Genomic DNA, 20,157 nt, shown 5'->3' with positions numbered 1-20,157 from the left:
AGGAGTATATGCAAAAGCCATAAATCACGAATAAGCCAGACAGGCTCAACTCTATCAATGTCAAGTTTATACTTGAAGGCTGAATGTTTAAGACCGTTTAAGACCGTTCTATATTTCATGTGCACCTTAATGCTTTTTCACGAAACTTGTCTCAAATGTTTGATGAAATGAAGCAGTCACATAACCTCAAAGTAAGGCCACATGAAAGGATCACTCCGGTGGATATAACTGTCCTTTGATCTGCATTGTTTTATATTACAATGTTAGTGCCTCCAAAAGAACTTTAATGTAGAGATGCCACTGCATATAACTTTAACTGAAAACAATTTCCGATTATATTATCTCGCGCGAAAACTAAGATAAAACATTTTATTATGTTTGCCTACACATAACTCCATGACAAATAAACACGACGGTAATATTTCGAGTTCCCAGGAGCTGGAGTGGTGAATATTAAGATTGATTATTCTCAAAGGTTAGTGAGATTTCAGGCAAAATATTATCTATTAGTAAATTATCACATTTATCATCTACATTGAGCCAGTAATTACTTTATACATTCATGTCGTGATTTCGATACCAAATCTATGTTTGTTTTTCAAGCATATTTCGTTTATTTATTTTTATAAAAAAACTCGCTACGGAGAAAACTTCACATTAAAATTGCTAAACACAGGTTACCTTATTCTTCGAAGACAAATTCCCTTTGAATCAAGTTAACACCGGTGAGAATATGATTATCATAATGCCTTCAGATACAAACGTTCGAAGAATAGTCCAATGTAACGTTTACGCAGATTTATATTGTTAAGTGCCGCTTTGTCTTGACTCAAACATCACATCTTTGACATCAAGTTATGCTCAGCACACAGTATGTCTTACAATCAAATCCGTATTCACAGTATTAAAATCTGCAGCCTCTGCATCCGCCCCAGCCCGGTCCTGCAAAGTGTTATATAAGAATGTACAAAACGAATTTTAACAAACAACGTTTAAGATCACTGCAAGCGAATATATAAACTTGATCATTAACTAACGCAATCTTACACTTCAATGACCTAATGATTTGTTTTTGTTTTCTTAACGCGCGCAGCAGTCCGACGTGCTAACACGGATCTTCGGCATATGTGTTTGTTTGAGTACATTATTTCGCCGTTTTAACAATAATTTAATTATATCAGTATTATCCACTCACACTTTTCCTGACAACTTTGTTTGCCAGTACTATATGCACAAATCTATTCAAGTGACCAACAACGTCCCTTCTTGAAGCAGAGTTAGTGGTAGAAGGGACGTATAAGGGACGTATAAATGATTTCCTCACCAATCACCACATGCTAAGAGGCCGGGTCGCGAATCCGGGAATCTAACCGGCTATTCTTTTATTTATAGTGTAGCGCTATAACAACTGACGTAAGCCAGTTCAAGATGACGAAGTTCATCTGGTGTTATAAATAAAGTAGAGCAATACGAATACACTTGCACAATGGACGTTCTCAAATAAAGGTTGTGAAGTTTAGAGAACCTGACCTGACATTTGTGTTCAGCAACTTTATTATTGTATCCACAGCGCATTTCCGTGACCTTTATTTGTTAATAACGTCTCAATGAAACCGAGTTGACAAGTGAACTTTGTAAGGGCGCGATTATTTTTTCAATCAATTTCGAATATAGTGAACGTATTTACATTCCAATACGAAAGAGTTATCCACAACCTGGGTGTCCATGTCGATGTCCGCGGTGGTGACCCGGATGTCCGTGGTGGTGGGCGAGATGAGGCGGCGAATGCGGGCGCCCGAACCGCTGATGGTGATGTTCCGATGGTGGTGGTGGCCGGTGGTAGTCGTGCGGTGGCGGATGATGGTGTCCGAACGGTTAAGGAGTGTGGTGCCCGAACAGTGACCGAGGATGTTGTCCAAACGGCTGCGGGAGAATAGCAATCTGAAACTAAATTTTAAAAATCTTTTGTTCAGAAAGTATTTTTAGCCACAAATAATCTACAAATCCCAAAATCGAAAACGAAAGTAATATTATACAAACATGTATTAATGTCGGCTTAATTAATGAGCAAAACAAATATTAACGTGTAAAAAAATAAAACATCAGTTTTTATAGCATGTGCGATCAAAACAGTGAGATACATGTTAAGTTTAAGTATATGACATATGCAAATGAGGCGTAAATACAATGAATAACAGTATCTTATGATAAATCAAAGCGCTGAAGACACTGAAGTTGTTCGCTGTTGTCGTCCTTGATTAGCTCGTGCGCATTGCACAGGCTAATCAGTGTGCACAGGCTAATCTTATTTGACATGCATTAAGCCCCGTTTTCCCTGAAAGCAGCCAATATGTTCAGATTTCAATGATAAACACTAGACTTGTCAATGCCGTCTTACAAGCTGGTATATTCACTCACTGCAGAAGTAGAGCAGAAGTATTTGTCATCTGCAGTGCAGACAGGCAGCGGTTATCGCTCCTAGCATAGTGAGTTGCGGTTCTTACCGTAGCTAAAGCTTCTAAGCACATACTGATTTTCAAAATATGCTCTGTAAATTTAGTCGGCCGCTAACGCGACCAACCAATTATAAAAAAAAAATGTATTTCAAGCATGCTTCAGCTTTCATATAACTAGTTTTATTGCATTACCTTTTGCTTTAAGAAACTGAATAATACAAAAATTCATTGTTTTCTTCCAATAAAAGTTAAATGTTAAATTTACCTGGCTCGGTGTTCCTTTATACGCATTCACGGGTTATGTAGCATACATATAATTCATGAGCATAATAAAAACAAAAAATGGTTACAATAAAACAGCATATTTATTTAAACTAAAATGTCTACATCAAAACAAAAAGTTAACGTATAACAAAAATAAAATAATTTGATTCTACTGGGGCTCGAACCTTGTGCCTCTCACATGTGAAGCGAGCGTGTAACCAATACACTACGGAACCGCTTGAAAAATCACTTTCTAACTAAGATATTAATAAGCTTTTTATAGTCGGTTTAACTGTAAACCCGGAAGTTTAAACGCTGGATAGTGAGCGGGGTTAAAGGTCCATATCAAAGGGTCCATACCACTGGCAAGATACGGGTCAGGCCTGCGGCCTACTATATGTGGTTCTTATTTTCGTATTTGCCTAGTTCCTGTGATCTTTTATTATTGCCCAGTCCCTGTGATCAGTTATTAATTAAAAGAATAAGCTTTGCATTATTGGCAATAAATGTTGTAGTAAATGTAATAGGCACAAATGCAGTACTAATTCACACTTATTTACACACAAAAAATACCACTATGCAAGATATTCTGACAACAAAAATATATACATTGATCCGTAAAATAACTCCAATAAGCGAAAAAAACGTATTACATACTAGTCGCCGCACTTCAGTTTGACGCCAATAAGACGGGGAACCAGAGTTTTCGGGTGTTTTCGTAATTACTCACACAGCCAGGAAAATAGTGAGTTGGTTAACTTACCGCCGTTTTACGACCGAAATACTATCGAGAACGCAACAAAATTAAACAAACAAACACACACACTTTTATATTGTTGTGTATCATAACGGAATACAACATTTATGTTACATACATAGCATTAAATTCTAAAACAATGAAAATATTCACATGTGACATCAATATTAAGATCTTAAATGCACAATTCACATCTTGATAATTTCCTAGATTTCATCACTAAACATTGAACAAAGACCATTATTGTTGTATTTTTAGAAAAAAACTGGATTTATAAAACTTTAAATGCACCATTTAGAATTTAAGTGTTACCTTCTATTACAAAGAAGTCTTTATTGTAAAACATGTATCCCCCCTTAAACATGCAGTATTTTTTTTTAATTAAAATCAATATCTTTTTAAGAAACATTGCTCAAATGTTTAGGTCATTTGAGATTTGCAGAAGCATGGGCATTTCAAGTCAGCACAAGGTCAAGGTCTCATTAAGTTAACTTTTTTCCCTCATTTCGTGTTCGCTCCCAAGGCCTTATAGTTTGAACGATTGTCATGAAACTTGGCTCAAATATATTGCTCATAAGGAGTATATTCAAAAGACATAAACCACGAATAAGCCAGTCAGGATCTACTCTGTCAATTTCAAGGTTACATTTGAAAGTTGAATATTTAAGACCGTTCTATAGTCCATGTGCTCGTTAATGCATTTTCACGAAACTTGCCTCAAATGTACAACACGTCGGTGAAATGAAGCAAACTCAACCTCAAAGTAAGGCCACATAAAAGGATCACTCCGGGGGATATAGCTTTCATTTGATCTGCCTTGTTAGTTGGTCGCGTTAGCGGCCGACTAAATTTACAGAGCATATTTTGCAAATCAGTTTGTGCTTAGAAGCCTTAGCAACCGTAAGATTCGCAACTTACTCTGCTAGGGACGATTACCACTGCCTGACTGCAGCAGACGACAAATGATTCTGCTCTAGCAGTGAGTGTATATACCAGCTTGTAAGACGACATTTGCCAGTCTAGTGCTTATCATTGAAATCTGTACATATTGGCTGCTTTCGGGGAAAACGGGGCTTAATGCACGTCAAATAAGATTAGCCTGTGCACACTGATTAGCCTGTGCAATGCGCAAAAGCTAATCAAGGACGACAACAGCGAACAACTTCAGTGCCTTCAGCGCTTTGATTTTTTATTAAAATGGTAATGCCGCCAAGAGAACTTTAAAGTAGAGATGACACTGCATATAAGTTTAATTAAAAACGACTTGCAAATATATTATCTCGCGTGGAAACTAACATTTTATTATTTTTGCCTACACATAACTCCAAATAAACACGACGAGAATATTATAATTTCTCGGGTGCTGGAATGTTGAATATTAAGATTAATTAAACTCGAATGTTAGTGAGATCTCATGCTAAAAAAATAAACTTTAATAGTAATTTAAAACATTTATAATCTACTTTAAGCCAATAAATGCGTCAACATTTTGGGACCATAATAACTTTCGACCATTTTATTGTTTACATTTTGATTTCAGAATAGTGATTATATTGAATACACTAACACACAATTTCAAAAAGTTAGAATTCTAGAGATAGTCAAACCATTTTGCTTTAAACCTTCATGTCGTAAGTTCGATATCGAATCTGTGTTTGCTTTTCAAGAATATTTCGTTTATTTGTTGTTGTTTTTTTTTTAAACTCACCACGGCGAAAACTGTTCACACTTCATTCAAATTGCTGTACGCAGGTAACGTTTTTTGAAGACAAATTTCTTTTAAATCAAGTTAACACCGGTGGAATTATGATTATCATAAGTACATGTTCCTTCAAATACAAACGTTTGAAGAATAGTCCAATGTAACGTTTATGCAGATTTATATTGTTAAGTGCCGCTTTGGCTTGACTCAAACATCACATGACTGACATCAAGTTATGCTCAGCACACAGTATGTCTTACCATCAAATCCGTATTTACAGTATTGAAATCTGCCGCCTATGCATCCGCCCCAGCCCGGTCCTGCAAAGTGTTATATAAGAATGTGAAAAACGAATTTAAATAAACACCGTTTAAGATCACTGCAAGCGAATATATAAAAATATATTTTATTTGATAATCGACTTACACAATGTTAATCTCTAATGGCCTAATGATTTGTTTTCGTTTTCTGAACGCGCGCAGCAGTCCAACGTGCTAACACGAAACTTCGGCATATGCGTTTGTTTGAATATATTATTTCGCCGTTTTAACAGTATTTTAGTAATATCAGTATAATCCACTGACACTTCTCCTGACAACTTTGTTTGCCAGTGCTATATGCACATTTATCCCATTTTCAACGCGACATTGACGGTTACACCTTATAAAATATACTAGCCTGTATTCAACCTTGTTGGATATACCTGTCGCGTGCACGGACTACTTTTTACTTTACCACTGAATGATTTTTAATAAGAAATAAAGTCGAGAAAACTTTAGTTTCAAAATTATACGACCTTCAATCTTTACATCTAGTCATATGACATAATCTTTCGCCATCCGTATAATGAATCAGCTGATTGATGGCGTCATAAAATGACATACTTATTGCGTCATTTTCCCCAAACAATATTTGCCGATAAACACGACTTATTTCACATGTACATGTACTGTATATCGACATATTTGAATTGTCAATTTATCACATTTTCCTTATTTCGTGTAATGTGCATTGTTTATAATGTATACTTTTGACATTTAAGAATGTACAACAAGCCATACAAATATCGCACAATTCATAAATAATCTGCAATATTTGCTTTCCGATTTAATTCACGTTAGGCATACGCTGTGTAAAGTATAAGATGGTAAAAATAGCACCACACTGGAATTCGGAACGTCCCATTTTGTACACGGGTAATATCCACTCATTTATCTGTTGTGTAATGGAATGTTTTCCATTCTTTGTGCATTTATATATTAAATTATTTTCTTGTACAATAAGGGCAATTACCATAGACAAATAAAACAATGAACAAGTTTAAACATAATTATGTTTGAAATCTGCAAATGCAACCGAGTTTACCAACGGCTATTATTTGATAAACTGCTCCGGTTCATTTTAACAGCAGTAAATGTATATAGAGTACATGACGGAACATGTGACGAAGAAGAAAGTTTATTGAGTTCGTAAACTCACTTGAATATAGTGAAAGGATAGCATAAGGGTCTTTATTTAACTATGCTAAAATAATTATTAAAGACCCTAGATGCAAAATCGTCAATTATTGAGTTAAATGGATTATTAGATGGATTTTAAAGGATAATAAAAGGTAAGTTACTAGTTCGAACGCGTTTTGGTTTATTTTTGTACTTTTGTCGTTCCCTGTTCTCGGGGAAATGATTTTAACATGGGCGCCATCGATGCATCGGATCACACACGGCATACCCATAACATTGTGTAAAAAACATGTTCTGCGCGTCCTTAAATTCGTCGTCCGAAGTCGGAAAACGTATTGCCCTGTGTATACAGTCAAATAAAGTTTCAGTCGCTGCAATTGTCTGTTTACTCGTCGAAATTGTCAAGGTCGTCGATAGTGTACATGTATGTTTACATCGATATCAATTTGTCAGGAGCAATCGCCGCCATATTGGATTTTGATCATTTTCTTTCGAAAATAAAATGAATTATAGTAAAGTAAACTCTTCTTTTCGCGGTCGTAATGTGTTACAATTCGCATACTGTGTAAAATTGAATAGAGGCATATGGTGTTATTTTTACTTGTTTTACAGTTTGTGTGTGAATTTTTTAAAGACTATTTTGCGTACCAGAACAAATACATTTATATCCCTACGCATGTTTACATTCGTTAGATTTTAAGCGCTTTTAATAAGACTGAATTAAAATTATTGTTAAGATTAATATTAGATCTATTTATGTTAAAGGGGCCTTTTCACAGATTCTGGCATTTTTTAACTTATTCATTAAATGCTTTATATTGATAAATGTAAACATTGGATCGTAAAAGCTCCAGTAAAAAATCAAGAATAAAATTAAAAAAAGGAAAAGAACATTGCCCGGAGCAGGTTGCGAACCAGTGACCCCTGGAGTCCTGCCAGAGTCCTGAAGTAAAAACGCTTTAACCTACTGAGCCATTCCGCCGCGTACACATACTGGACGTATTTTATACCCTATATAAGCAATCTTCGTAGTTTCACAAAATTTAACGACAAAAACAGAACTCTCCAAATTATTCAATCGTTTCGCGTTGCAACGCTTTATAATTTTTAGGTTTTATAATCGTCAAAAGATGCATATAATGGCTATATTTGAACATGGTAAATGATCAGTATTACTGTTTCCTCACAAATATCATAACTAAAACGAAAATTTGCGAATCTGAAACAACTTTTTTCAATTTTGTCAATTTACCAAAGCGTGAAAAGATCCCTTTAAATGTCACGTTGAAAAAAAATCTAATGGGATAAATAGAATACTAGGATTAGCGTTGAATACAGAGAAGTTTATGTGGCTCGGCTCGAACACCGAAAGCGCTCGCCAAGGCTCGCGCTCCCGGCTTTCTAAGCGTCGCAACATAAACTCTGTATTCAACGCTAACCTAGTATTATCTATATCTATGCAAGTAACCAAAAACTTCTTGAAGCAGAGGTAGGGGGAAAAAGGCCGTAGAAATGATTTCCTGACCGATCACCACACATGCTAAGAAGCCGGGTCGCGAATCCGGGAATATAACCGGCTATTCTCTTATTTATAGTGTAGCGCTATAACAACTGGCGTAAGCAAGTTCGAGATGACGAATTATATGTTGTTCCAAATAAAGTAGAGTAATAAGGATACACTTGCACAATGGACGTTCTCAAATAAAGGTTGTGAAGTCTAGAGAACTGACATTTGTGTTCACCAACTTTATTTATCGTATCCACAACGACATTCCGTGACCTTTATTTGTAAATAACGTCTCTTTGGAACCGAGCTGACAAGTGGACTTTGTAAGGGCGCGATTATTTTTTCAATCAATTTAGAATATAGCGAACGTATTTACATTCCTATATGAAATTAAGAGTTATTCACAACCTGGGTGTCCATTTCGATGTACGCGGTGGTGACCCGGAGGTCCGTGGTGGTGGGCGTGATGAGGCGGCGAATGCGGGCGCCCGAACCGCTGATGGTGATGTTCCGATGGTGGTGGTGACCGGTGGTGGTCGTGCGGTGGCGGAGGATGGTGCCCAAACGGTGGTGGAAGGTGGTGCCCGAACGGTGGCCGAGGATGGTACCCGAATGGTGGAAATAACGTCCGCTCTTGAGTGGCACGCGTTGATATACTCTTGCAGACAGATATGACAGAACGTATGTACGCAATGGAGGGTCCGGGGCTTTTGAGACTGTTCCAAGCATATGTGGCACTGAGTCAGCTCTGCTGTAAACGCCGTTCTCTGCGAGTTTCGTTTTTCCACTGTAGCAGATAATGCATTCCGTTCAAAGTTGAATGTATTAAAGTTTATATAGGTGTATTTGTTGCTACTGAGTAAGTGCAGTCGTTTATTTCTAACTTTGAGTGTGTCATAATAATAACTCTGTTCTTGTATACAGAAGAAGAAGTAGAACATGACCATTAAGAAGAAGAACAATCTGAAAGGGAAAGTTAAACATGTTTTGTTCAGAAAGTATTTTTAGCCACAAGTAATCTTTCAATCCCAAAATCGAAAACGAAAGTAATATTATACAAACATGTATTAAAATTCGGCTAATTAAAGAGCAAAACAAATATTCACATCATGAAAAATATGAAACATTAGTTTTTAATAGAATATGCAATCAAAACAGTGAGATACATGTTAAGCATAGGTATATTTATATATATATATATATATATATATATATATATATATATATATATATATATATATATATATATATATATATATATATATATATATATATATATTCCTAAATTTGACGAATAACAGTATCTTATGATAAATAATCATAAACTGTGTACAAAAAATATTGTTTTCTTCCAATAAAAGTTAAATGTCAAATTTACCTGAATCGATGTCCCTTTATGTACGCATTCACTAGTTATGTACTGTATTTACCTGCCAACAAGTGACCTTGTAAAACGGATAGTCAATATACGGCAATATAATACGAAAAATTGTCTGTTTTACAATGTATATCCTATACAGAAACTCACGTTGTATTCTATTTTGAGTTTTCAAGCGTTTTTGCTTAATTTGCCTAAATAACTATTAATTTTACATATTATAATTACGTTTTCAATCATATTATTTAAATGAACTTTAAATTTACTATAAATCACTTAGGAATGTATGTATTGAAAACTTCTGAAATGTTAATGACAAAAAGGTAAGGCCGACCTGCCTATTCTACTGTTTTGCTATTTTTGTGGAAACGAATGACTTTTTATTTGAGTGGAAACACGTGTATTTTGGGGCCCAATGCAATATTTCATAGCATATTATCCATTATGTCTATATGGCTCAAAAGTCATTGCTTTTTACAATCGGCCTATTTCAATTTCAATTATTTTGAATTATGTTAACCGAACCATGTATTTATTTGTTTTATAATTTATTCAATTCAAATTCAACGATGGGTTACCCATCCACTATATATTAAATTTTATATTTCAATTCATTTGATCGTCGTCATGCGAAAATGTGTCTTCTGCCATATGCGGTCAGCGCAGCTTCGGGCCGGCCAACGCAGTCTGGCCAGGCGCTACGCGGTCCGCTAATAATACCACGAAACTGTGCGTGACTTTAGAGCGTACAGCGTACAACGGTGCTCCTGAACAGACTGCACAATTGCATTTATGAATGGCATAATAACCATTTCCGCACGACGCGGGTCATTTTATACACCTTTAAAGTATTTGAGTACGCGTTTTATTATCAATACAAACGCGTTGGTAAACGTTGCAACTTAACTAAAGACATGCATGTTAGTCCCCAAATATTCACATATATTCCTGTAATTGCATCTGTTCCGAACAAACTCTGACCGATATTTGAGTGGTTCAATAAATGGGATCAACCCTGCCATTTCGAAGGCTCCGAATAAAGAGCCGATGCAATTTAATGTCCTAAATGACTATTTTAACACATAGTGTCACACTTAGAAATTATAAAGGAGCATATTGCAATATTATTTCGTAGACACTCTTCATATTCAGGTCAGTTATCCGTTCTATGTTTAGGCTAACTCGTGTCACATTCATTCAGAGATAAGCAGTTAAAAGAATACATGTATAGTTAACCCATTTATGCCTAATGGCCTCCCCCATCCTTCTAAATTGGATCAATTTATTTTCAAAATTAGGAATGTCTAGTATATTTTTTTCTATATTTAGAATATTTCTTACGGATATTCATTTAAGCAAACAGCGCAGACCCTGATGAGACTCCGCAACATGGGTCTACGCTGTTTTCCAAGGCCTTTTTTCTAGACGCTAGGCAAAAATGGGTTAAGTTGACAAGAGGACTTGCTTTGATCGCAATGTGGAAAATATGCTTTAGATAGTAATGTAAATCAAGGTAAAGTTTGATTCACTTTAAATAGCGTCATTATTACCTGGATTTGCATTTCATGAAGTTTACGCATTTGTAATCAGAATTTATTATGTATAGGACATTTGTTGTCAGTTGTAATGCCAAATTGTTGGCAGTGATATATTAACTGTAGTGATGGTAGTATGATAAGTATCAAAGGCAGAACTTATTAAAGTTGAAGTACCAGAAGCAGAAAGAAAGGTATTAATCATGGTACGACCACAGGCACATATGGAAGGGAATATCCGCCAGTCCATTCATGTTGCCAAATGACAATTACATATTGCTAAATGACAATTGCATACTGCTAAATGACAATTGCATTTTGCTTTATTTTATTTGTTACAAAATAACTGCGTCTTCCTTGCGTCTTTATGCTTGTATCAGTTAGTGAAATATTGCTTGCATACTTCTTTCTAATGTTTACTCGATGTATGTTAATCATGTATTCTTGCGAGTAAATGACAAATGCATTATTTCTGTAAAAATGTTCATGTGGCTATTTTCTTGTTGCTGAACTATTATTATTTCAATACTTAGTAATGCTAGAAAATGGTATATTGATTGTAAGTTCTACCAAGCGAAATGAACAAGCACAAGGCAGCAGCTCACATGAAGTAAGCCGGATGCCGAATGCATTAAGACGAATGCATTAGTAATACTGAATTCATACACGACGGAGAACCAGAGTTTTCAGTAGTTTTCGGTAGTTTTCGTAAAAGGGTAATATTTATAACGGTGTTGTATTATATATCTACCAGATGAATTACTCTACCGCGTCGTTTCGAACGTATTTTCCACTGTTCTTATTCAGGTAAAGTTTACTTGTTTATTGTACTGTTTTATTTGGTAAATTGCGAACGATTACAAGTAATCCCCATTTCGAAAGTTGAGTTGTCATTTGGTTTGTGATTAAGGTCTTTTTGAAGTTAATGGACGTCATATTGTTTTCAATAACTCGTAAAACGTCCCATATAGTATCATTGTAACGAAGGTGGGTTACGATGATCAAAACGTCAAACTGTTGGCTTGTTTAAATTTAACTATTTATTTCATACTATTGTCATCGCATATCTTCGTAACACTGTCTTTATCTTATCAAATCGTACCTAGGTTGGTAAAATTGTATCTTATTCAAATTATTCATTTTAATTGTTTTTTACTAGTTTATACCCAATATACGGCATGGAAATTTATATATAGAGTGTTTTTTTTAAATTAAATAGTTCCTCTTTTTCAATTCAAATGATTATATTTCTCATACTGTTTTATACTATTATCAATATATGTTGACCATCTTACACCTATTTCTGTTTATTGGGTAAGCGATGACTTTGGATAGGTACCAGTTGACCAAAAAACGGGTATAAGTTGACCAAAATGGGTTTAAGTTGACCACAGTACGGGATGAACAGTTACCTAACAGGTGTCTCCAAACAGACACATTTAATGATTTTTTTCTTTTATACACTTAAATGGCAGATCGATCTTGTTTTTCTTTGCATCTAAAATGTGTAGCTCAATGACTCAGTTAATGTTTACGGTTTGCAACTCAGGGGTCCTGGATTCGATTCTCACATGCGGTGCTGATTTTTTTTCATAGGAGTTTCCTCTGGCGAGACTGCAGAGCCCTAGCCTAGTACTGGTGAAACCCAGGAAGCTTAATTAAGTGAATCTTTGCATTAATGTAAGTTAAATACACGGACATAAACACCATACAAACAAACACATAAATATGTTAGTACATGTGGGATAATAGTGAAGATTCCCCATAAAGATGGCACTTAGATGATCAAAGCAGATAAGATCATATTTCTGTGAAAAAAGTGTTGAAACTTAGATCAGCAAGTGTATTAATTGACAACGTAACAGTTATTATCTCTCGAAACTATCATTATTCTACATAATGGTTACTTGTTTTTATAAATAAAAAATAATGCACATGAATACATTTTCAGATATGAGCTAACAGCAAAGAGCAGCTGCTCTTTAAGGGCAGGCAGCAGTATTGATGAATGTCAACACAAGTGACAGGAGTACACAATACCAGCACCTGCATCAGTAACCTCTGTCAGTAGTACTAGTGCTGCAAAGGCAATTTTTGCACCCGACAGTAAAACAAGGAGGCATGGACAAGCAAACACAGGCTATTATACCCAGGTGTAATATGGCAGGCATCACTAAAGAGGCTCTGGTCTGTGCTAGATATTTTGGAACTACAGTTTATAACACACTAATTCTTTTTTAATGTAAAGATGTCTATTGTTTCATAATATTCATGAATATACATATTATTTTATTGTGTAAACTTAAAGAAGCCATTTATTATTGAATACTTCCTAGTAATTATTGTTTCCTGTACTTTCAATTTTTTTCTGGAACCCCCCTACATAATTAATGATGCTTTTAGCAGTTGACTCTAAAGAGGTTTATGGTTTGAGTTCCATAGTTTAGGATATTTCGAATTAAATAAAATAATTCCCAAGTGTACCCGTCCATTGCTGCAATATAGAAAATCAGATTCCACAACACGGCACTTACAAGTACTGTGTACAAATAAACATGTGTATCGAGTTGAGTCAGATTCAAACTGCAAAGGTTATACCGGTAACTCTGATGGTATCAGTTATAAAATTAAAATGTTTTTTGTCCTTAAAGCCAAGGCCAATAACTATAATAAGTTATCAGTTATAGAATTGCATATACTTCATGTTTCTTAATAAGGCCTAAGCTCTTGCATAAGTCAAGCTAAATATTAAATGATTTCAACCTAAACAAGACAAATGTTTTGCATTCACTTTCCTACTGTAAATGCAGGTTCTTGGTTACAACTAATGACCACCTGTTGAAGGAGCTAGATGAGACCCGTGAGAGACACAGCACAGAGATAAATCAGATTAACTGGAGATACAAGCAGCTCAAGGAAAACCTTCAGAGACCAGTCTAAATGTTCTGATAATGATAATAGAGTGTGCTTTGTGTTTTATTGCTAAGAATTTGGCTGCTCTGTATCCAATATCTGAAGTGGTATTTTATTAAGATTTAGAAAAAAATAAGGCTTTATGCATGTGTGTGAAGTGTTTCGGCCTAGAGTGGATTTTTTTTTTCAAAATACTTTCTTTAAACGAAAAATCTCATAAAACCAGAAAGTGTCTTCCCTGATAAGCCTGTGCGGACCGTACAAGTTAATCTGCGACGACACTTTAGGAACATGCATTTAACCCCACTTTCCCAGAGCAAGGGTCAATTGTATTTATTTCCTTTCAAAATTCACATCCCCTTTATTTTAGGATCGTACAGATTCTAAATGCCTATTAATTGTAAGCTGAATATTCAGTCATAACCAAAAAGTGTAATCAGATCTTTGTTAAGACAGGACCCTGAATTCTAGCATTTAATGAGGTTATGTGATTTTCCGCACTTATTCTATGTCTTTAATAAGTAAAAGGTGAACACTAGCAACAATATAATTGGCTACCAAAAATGTTTTCTCTGCTGGAAAGTGTTGTCCCTGATAAGCCTGTGCTGACGGTACAGGCTAATCCGAGACAAAATTTTGAGCACATGCATTGGGTCCAATTTTCCCAGAGCCAGACTCAAATGTAAAAGCAATGCCCGTTAAATTTAGAAATATATCCAATAAAAAATAGTGGTTTGCTATTTATTGAAAATCTCATAATTGTTCAAATAAAAAAGATGTCTTCATTATTTACAACAAGATGCAATTATCTTTCAAAAACAAAAACAACAACAAAATTGGCATTTCATGTAAAAGCTATTCACACTAGATGATAAATTAAACTGGTATTTATGATAAACAATACCATACTAAAGAAGCACAGACAGTTCTCACTATTCCATTCATAGCAATTCATATTGAATTCAACAACAACTAGAAATGGCGCGGCAGAGGCCGACGCGTATCCCCACGCCGCATGTTTGACCCAGGGGGCCATACATGGGTAATGGGGGCCATACATAGTTGAGATTGACCGTATTGTCATAAGTGATATTCAGTATCAATTGGAAGTGAATCGGTGTAGAAATGAAGAAGTTAATGTCTTCGTTTGAACATGGCATATCTTTTTTATTGCATAAATCGATTCCGCTTAGAATGGCCTTTAAGAAAATGTATTGTTATGGAGGTCTCTATGTGCAAAATGCTGCATTTATTTTCGCTTAAAGTTGTTATTATAAAGGGGAAACTATTTAGTATATTATGACCTCCAAGCAAAACAATAGGCATTATGTAGACGGGTAAGTGTTTTACCTTATCACCGCTTTTTTAGGAGTCCATAGATAGTCGATGTATCACGGTTTATACCGGAGATTTTGATTTTGATGCTTAGAGTGATCTCCCGGCAATAGTAATTTACGCTGTAATTTGCGCTGGTATTAGGTTTTTTAGTACTGGTTCCCATTTTCGCATTGTGAACTATTTATAATGGCGGTGCATGAAAAACCGAAGACTAATTCTAAATCAGAGACGCACTAGCAATCGACTTTAGAAGATCCACTAAGATATTATCAGCTTGTTAAATTCAGTAGCAACATAGCCAAATTCACACAGCTAAACAAAGAACGCCGTTAGAATACGCATTTATACAAATTCCAAAAGTTTAACTGCAGTTGTCAATAACACACACGAAGTAAAGATATATATGAAGTAATTATAAACTTATCAACATGTGACAATGAGATGAAGTGTTTGCATCGCAAATGTAAGTAGGCAAAATGCAACCGGCATGTTTAAGAAAGCATATGCTAGTAGTTAAAATGAGAATGTCATTTAACATTATGCATGGACTGGCGGATATTCCCTTCCATAGGCACATGTAGTGAATAGCTTCATTATGAGAAGTAGAGTTTAACTTAAATGTTTTTTTTATTTGATGTTTTGTAAACTTTTCATATAAGGGCCGTGCTCTGTGAAAGGGGGGTTTAATGCATTAGCGTAAAGTGTCGTTCCAGATTAGTCTGTGCAGTCCGAACAGGCTAATCAGGGACGACACTTACCGCTTTTATGATATCTTTTGTTTCAAGATAGTCTCTTCTTAGCGAACATCAAATTTAGGCGTTAAGTGTCGTCCCTGATTAGCCTGCGCGGACTGCACAGGCTAATCTATGACGACACTTTACGCACATGCATTAAACCCCTTTTTCACAGAGCACTGTTCACATACAGCTGCTGTTCTTACTTGCGGGTGTGTTTGGGGTTCGTATCAGACAAGACCATGTCGAAACAGGCCAGCTCACATTCCGTTATGATCCCACGTCGGTTTGTAATTCTGATAAATATTTCTGAGCACTCTGGAAGTGTCATTTAAATTTGAATTAATTTGGACAAATGATAATATAATTTATCATTCGAGTCTTTTTTATATTTAATCGTACTATTCTTATCAAATAAAATTTCTTTACTAAACTTATTAACACTTGATTTTTATGAATCTACATTGGATCAGTGTTTTCCGATTTGCGTACTCGTCGTTCACTTTAGAACTTTCTTGTCACTCGCAACTCAGAAGCGTGTTTCCTGGCACTATTGTTGGGACACGAGCGGGACATTATCCATACGGATCGCGGAATACAACAACTGGAGGTATGCATTGACATGGTTTTAGTCTCAATTGTGCATGCTTCTTTTCTATTATGATGTTTATATTGAGATCACCAAATCCTTACGATCATCTGCTAAAAGAACTTCCGCTTAGTATATTTATTCATACAGCTATTCATTCTCTTCTTCTATTACGTCTATAAGTCCTGCAATATTCTGTACTTTGTTTGATGCAGTCCATGTCTTATTCACAAGAGCGAACCATAAAATAGTACAGTTTTATATAAACCTTAAGGACAAGGATTCAAAAAGGCCCAAATTGCCAATATGCTATATAAATTGGCAAATGATCATAAAGATTTAGTTACACTCTCCTGCTTTGAAAAAAAAAACAATAATCATTTACTTGTTGAAAATTAAAGAACAAAACAGTAGGGATAAGAAATGTGTAGCTTGGTAGGTGACTGACTTCATGGATGTGGTGGGGGAACCCGTCATGTCTATACAGGCCATAAAATAGTTTCCATAGTAGCAATACATTTCAATGAAAATACAACACATTAAGTGTTGACATCCTTAAACAATGCATTACAAATGCGTTTGCGATTGTCGTTTTCAGATACAGATGATGTTCGAGTGGATTGGCAAGGTACCGGAAGTGCCAGTGTACCGCACCGACCACAACATTCCATCAGCCGTGTTAAAGATGTGCTTAAGCCAGCTTATCTTTTATCTGGATAGAACCGGGCAGGTATAGCACGTGCTTTGCAATTATAAGTATCTGACATATTTTGGGGAATAAACATGTATAACGGTGGCAAATAAGTAAATATGCTTTAAATAAAGGTCTAAGTTAGTTGTAAGAAATGTCTAAACCTGTTTTGGTATTTCAGCTTGAGTTTTTTTTATTATTTGGACTACATTAGATTATTTCGCTTAAAAATAATAAAGAACGAAAGCTGAATGGACATTTGGAAGAGCTCTTTAACTGAAGGATTGCATAACAGGTGGAATTGACTTATGTATGCTACCAAGTGGAAACACTGGTAGGAAAAACGAGTGTCTTTGTCTGATAAAAGATATTTAACATTTTTACTTTATTTTAAATTATGGTCGAACGGGTTGATCTTCTGGTGTTTTATTTTAAAGCACACATTAAAAATATTCGGGAAAAAATATGGAATTCGCAAACATTTCTCATGTTCACCAAATCAAGACATAAAATATCGATATTGTTCTTGATTAGAAGATGATATTTTATATTCACGAATAAAGATTAACATATTGCATTTAACACTGAGCGAAGTTTTTTTATTATAGTTGGCGATGTATACTACCGTTTCTAAAAAAGTAATGTTTATATCAACGCGCTTACGTAATAGCAAATGTAGAATTTATAAAGCTAAAGAAAAGGAACTTGTTTTTTTTTTTCAAGCTTAGCGACCAAACCACAATATCGACAATCACCCCACCCACCTCGTCTCTCCTCGTACCAACAAGGACCTTACATCCGGACGCCTCTACAGATGCGTTTACAAGTCAAACACCTGAACATACAGATACAACTAAAGCACACAGTGCTTCTTTTGCTTTCTCTTCAACAGGTATTGATACCCTTTTACTACTTTTTATTACGTCACAATGCAGTTAACGCGTCCTTTTTTTATTATTATTATTTATTAAGAACGTGTGTGTTATGACGTTGTTAAATGTTTGTATATAATATAATGTCAAATTATGTAATATTTGTCATAAATTTCTGACTGACATCTTACATTATGATTTTAAAATATACATGTGATTTCTGCATTGGTCGTGCATTATTTGTGTTATTTTATAACAAAGTGTTCGTAACAAACATTCATTTGTTCATCAGATTTTGCTACACAAGCAACAAGCAAAGAAAAGCACACAACCGTCCCCAGCATAGGAACGAATATGTTGACATTAACGGCGCCGTTTACCTCCATTAACGCAGCTTCTGGTTCCACGTTGACTAGAAGTCAATACGGGTCAACAACTGTGTTCACATGGCCGCCTTCCATGGTGTTCTATGGGCCGATATCGGCGACCAGCTCCCATCCAACCTTTCCGACAACTTCACATGCGTAACAGTTTATATATTTTAATGATTCAATTAAAATTTATTACGGAAAACGACTTTTTTTATAAATTTAACTTATCCTTTTGCTCTTTGGTCCAACTGAGCACCGGGTTCTCGACGTTTAAGTTTTTATCCACCTCCTGGCTTCCGAACTGGACACCAATTTTTGAATTGTTAATTGAACGATGTCAGCTTAATAATTCAAGTCTGTCAAAATGGTTCACACGGCAATGGCTGGTTGTGGTGTTTGACTGATCTGCTGACAACTGAGCTATACGAACTTATGTCTGTGGCTTTGACAAATTACATTAACGTTCACGTGTTTCAGACATGTTTATTATCTACGTTAAGTCATTGTAAATAAACAGCATCAAACATTAATTATGATAAAATATATGCACAACGTTTAAGACACACTCTTGATGCATGTGTGTAATTACTTTTGAAATACTGTAAAGCGGTACGTTTTTGACACTTAAATTGAAATAATTATTCTTCAGAATGTGTGTCAATATACACCCGTGGGCATAATCCACAAATATGAAGAAATAACTATCAAAAACTATATACGAAGTAAATAGGCACACACTCTTTAAGTGATGCTGATAGTACCCGATTAACATTCCTGTTTCGTTGAATACTAAAACCATTTATGCCTAGCGTCTAGAAAAAATGCCTTGGCAAACAGCGTAGACCCAGATGAGACGCCGGCGTCTCATCTGGGTCTGCGCTGTTTGCTTTAAGGAATTTCCGTAAGAAATATTCTAAATATAGAAATAAATATACTAGACAACCCTAATTTTGGAAATAAATTGATCCAATTTAGAAGGATGTGAGAGTCCACTATGCATAAATGGGTTAATTGAATATTTACCGTCTGGATTTATCCCTTTTAATGTATGATACATAAATAAATCGCAGATAGTCGGTGTATCACGATTGCTCAGCACATAAGGGACTATTTAAAGTATGCATCCGCGACAAGTACAATTAAAAATGTATAATTGATATTTCTATAATATGTGATCCGTCCAAAGTTAGTCAATATAATTAAATAGTCACATTATGTATCAATTTGTGAATGAATGTAGTTGAAAATCTTAAGTCTATTTCACAACTTTAAAAGAGATTTTTTGAGTTCTCAGGTTTCAGTACCTAAGGAATCGGGATTTTAACGGACGGTATAAACATTACTTGCTCGCAAGCAAACAACTTTTACAAATGGTGCGTGGGGAAACTGTCTTGTCTTGTAACGTGACAATACTAGAGATGATTAGACGATCTTGCAAAGTTGTTGTAGATAACCGCGTATGTCTATGAGGAATACAGTTGGCTGAGAGTAAAACTTAATACCGGAGATATCAGCCTGGTATATACAGTGACTCCAAATTCCACATACGATCAAGCAAAATGGGGACAGGAAGAAACGGAGAGTCGGGCT

The 20,157-nt window shown here is 35.4% G+C and overlaps 1 protein-coding gene and 2 long non-coding RNA genes across 4 annotated transcripts in view; 1 reads left to right on the top strand and 2 right to left on the bottom strand.

Annotated features, from left to right (window-relative positions):
• The window catches only part of LOC127879074 (uncharacterized), a 192,044-nt gene that overhangs the window by 138,399 nt on the left and 33,488 nt on the right, over positions 1-20,157 (bottom strand). The window lies entirely within an intron of this gene.
• LOC127879318 (uncharacterized) lies at positions 712-5,496 on the bottom strand. Its single transcript, XR_008049016.1, has 3 exons — positions 5,440-5,496; positions 1,716-1,947; positions 712-942 (listed from the first exon to the last, which is right to left on the bottom strand). It is a non-coding gene; the product is annotated as an uncharacterized LOC127879318 (long non-coding RNA).
• LOC127879291 (uncharacterized) lies at positions 10,913-18,917 on the top strand. The gene is made up of 6 exons (XR_008049000.1): positions 10,913-11,037; positions 16,238-16,330; positions 16,553-16,654; positions 17,232-17,363; positions 18,048-18,216; positions 18,489-18,917. It is a non-coding gene; the product is annotated as an uncharacterized LOC127879291 (long non-coding RNA).

This window comes from Dreissena polymorpha, chromosome 1 (assembly GCF_020536995.1).
Source record: "Dreissena polymorpha isolate Duluth1 chromosome 1, UMN_Dpol_1.0, whole genome shotgun sequence".
Classification (NCBI taxonomy): domain Eukaryota; kingdom Metazoa; phylum Mollusca; class Bivalvia; order Myida; family Dreissenidae; genus Dreissena; species Dreissena polymorpha.
This window is presented reverse-complemented; position numbering and strand designations above follow the sequence as displayed.